This window comes from Phyllostomus discolor, chromosome 8 (genome assembly GCF_004126475.2).
Source record: "Phyllostomus discolor isolate MPI-MPIP mPhyDis1 chromosome 8, mPhyDis1.pri.v3, whole genome shotgun sequence".
In the NCBI taxonomy this organism is placed as follows: domain Eukaryota; kingdom Metazoa; phylum Chordata; class Mammalia; order Chiroptera; family Phyllostomidae; genus Phyllostomus; species Phyllostomus discolor.
This window is the reverse complement of record NC_040910.2, coordinates 46129328-46132037: the sequence shown is the minus strand read 5'-3', so window position 1 is coordinate 46132037 and position 2710 is coordinate 46129328. Positions and strand designations below refer to the sequence as shown.

The following is a 2710-nucleotide window of genomic DNA, read 5'->3' as shown; positions in this document are numbered from 1 at the left end:
AACAAGACAAAAACAAAAAAATGCACACCTAGAAATATCATATTCAAACTTGAGAAAAATCAAAGACAAAGAACATATTGAAAAAAAGTAGGGGGGGGCCTAGGAGGACCTTAGTTATATATAGGGAAGCAAGGATAAGAATGAAATCAGACTTCTTTTCAGAAACTATGCAAACAGGAAGACAGTCTGTGAAATATTTAAAGAGTGAAAGAAATACTACCCAAACAGAATTCCATGTAGAGAAAATTATCTTTCAAACATGCAGAAGAAATGAGAATTTCTGACACAAAAATTAGGGAATTTGTCACCAGTATACCTGCTTTGTAAGAAATGTTAAACATGTCAGGAAAAAGATAACGATAAAGGTCGAGTGTTGGAGAAAGAATGAATGTGAAATGAATTGTTTTTGTTTTTTTTTTATTTAATCTGACAGGTAACACTATCTTCAAAGTTATAACAGTAACAATGTATTCAGTAATTAGAGCTTACAGATAAATGAAATGAAAGACAACAATGTTAAAAGGGACAGGGAGGGAGTGAATGGAAATATAGACTCTCAATGTGCACCAACTGCACTCCAAGTGCACCTATATTGTGTATGTAAAACTCCATCCTATGGCTACAAACAGGGCAAAGGGAACTGCAACTAAAAGCTCAGAAAGAGCATCATCCCCTTCCCCCATGTGCACATGTGCCCCCAGCTCCCTAGCACTGCGGCTTCTCAGTGTGCAAGCTCCTTCCATGGGGGTTGTGAGCAGCTAGGACACCTGCAGGGGGAGGCTTCCCAGGAAGAATAACTGGGCCTTCAGGCACTTGCCCCTTCAGGCTCAGGGGAGCCTTAGCCTGAGTCACTGACCACAGGGCTCAGTGGACTTGCTTGGCCCACCTCAGATTTGCTTGGGCCACCACGGATATTTTAAATGTCAAAAATCCAGTGTTTGAACAATCCACCAAAATCACATAAACCCAGCATTTATATGAAAAGGAAGAAAAGGTGTCTTTCACTAGTTCAATAGAAAACCCCTAATATCTTTTTTTTCTTCAGAAAAAGATGTCAGTTGTTTCTATTTAGAGGAAAAGTAATTGGTTTGTAAATAATCGTAGTTGAACACACATGCTCTGCAAATCTATATCTGGAATTTTATTTGAAATTTCCCAAAGTGAAAAACAAACCTCGGGAACTTAATACACAAGCACAGTGGAAGAAAGAGTGAAAGAATTATTCTATTGTACACAACTGTATGCACTACTAGAACATTAAACATATTTTACCTCTGTTGAAAAAGGAGTAAGTTCACAAGTCTTTTCAGGTGACAAACCCAAGAAGGGCCATTCTCACAGGACAAAACACCCAGGAAACTTTCCGAAGAGGAACCTCCACCCAAAGGACTTCGCATAGGATGTCTGTGCCCAGGGAGGGTCCTGGGCCGAGAGGTGCTGGATTTCAAGCAACTGATTTCAAGTTTTTGTCAAAGTGGTTATTCTCGGCTTTCCTATCATGTAAAATATCCACAGACAAAAATAAATAAATAAATCTTTAAAAAGAGCCATCCATGGCTCTGTGGATAATTGATAATGATGCTGTGAATCAGAGAAGGCAAGCTGGCGTTTAAGAACGCGGGAGGGCCCTGACTGCAGGCTCAGCTGGTCGGGCGTCTTCCTGCCCAGAGAAAGACCCGGGGTTCCATTCCTGGTCAGGGCTCGCGCCCGGGTTTCGGGTTTCTCCCAGCTTGGGGCGCATTGGGGAGGTAGCCAAACGATGTTTCTCTCTCACATCAATATTTTTCTTTTTTCTTTCTCCCGCCCTTTCCCTCTCTCTAAAAATAAATAAAATCTTTAAAAAAAGAAGAAGAAGAAAGCGGGAGGGATCTAGAAATTCAGAAATTTATTGTTCCTTTGAAGAAGAGGTGGGCTGGGGGGCCAGGGTGGTGGATTTGAGACCTTGCTACCCAAAATAATTTGAAAACTCAGAAGAAAACCATCTCCCGTGGAGAATGGAGGGCTGGGGAACACAGACACCACAGCTCCTCCCACGCACAAACCCGGCAAACAGAGTCACCACTGTCCACTAATGACCCACTCTGCGGTCCCCGCACGTTTGGAGATACGGGGCTGGGGACACAGAACTGCCGAGGGTCTTCGGGGCCAGAGTCACCGGCCCAGTGACAGGACAGGACGCTTCCTGCCGGAGGGGACTGAGGTTGGAGCGTCCTCAGACTCCGGACTGACCGCGGGGAGGCCAGGCCACGCTATAACCGGACCGGGTCGGTCCCGCGTCCCTGTCCCGGGACACCCAGCCCCGCACACTCACCATTTCCCGGTTTCTGGGGTACCCGGGTGTCGTCACTACGGCCCCCCCGGCCCTTGACTTTCACCACAAGATGGACCTGGACGCATAACGGTAGAGAACTTAAGGAGAGCTGCCTGGAGCGCCCACGAGGTTGCCTGAGCCTCGCCCTGCCGCTGCGCTCCTGATTGGGCAGTTCACAAGGACCCGCCCACCAGTCTCCAGAGCGACTGCCAGGGGAGGTCAGACGGCGAGTAGAAACTGCTTTAGCAAGTGGGCGTGGCCTGTCCGAGAGTTACGGTGGTATTTCCGGCAGGTCTTTTTGAACTAGGAACACCGGTGTACGCAGGGAGTTCCAGACTCAGTTTCTAGGTGGAGTGACGCTGTTGTACTCAGCAGGAGGGACGCCCCAGGCCAGGGCAG

The 2710-nt window shown here is 46.8% G+C and overlaps 1 long non-coding RNA gene across 1 annotated transcript; it reads right to left on the bottom strand.

Annotated features, from left to right (window-relative positions):
- On the bottom strand, positions 1–2434 carry LOC118502010. Its single transcript, XR_004904687.1, has 2 exons — positions 2312–2434; positions 1–1493 (listed from the first exon to the last, which is right to left on the bottom strand). It is a non-coding gene; the product is annotated as an uncharacterized LOC118502010 (long non-coding RNA).
- Between the last annotated feature and the right edge of the window lie 276 nt (positions 2435–2710).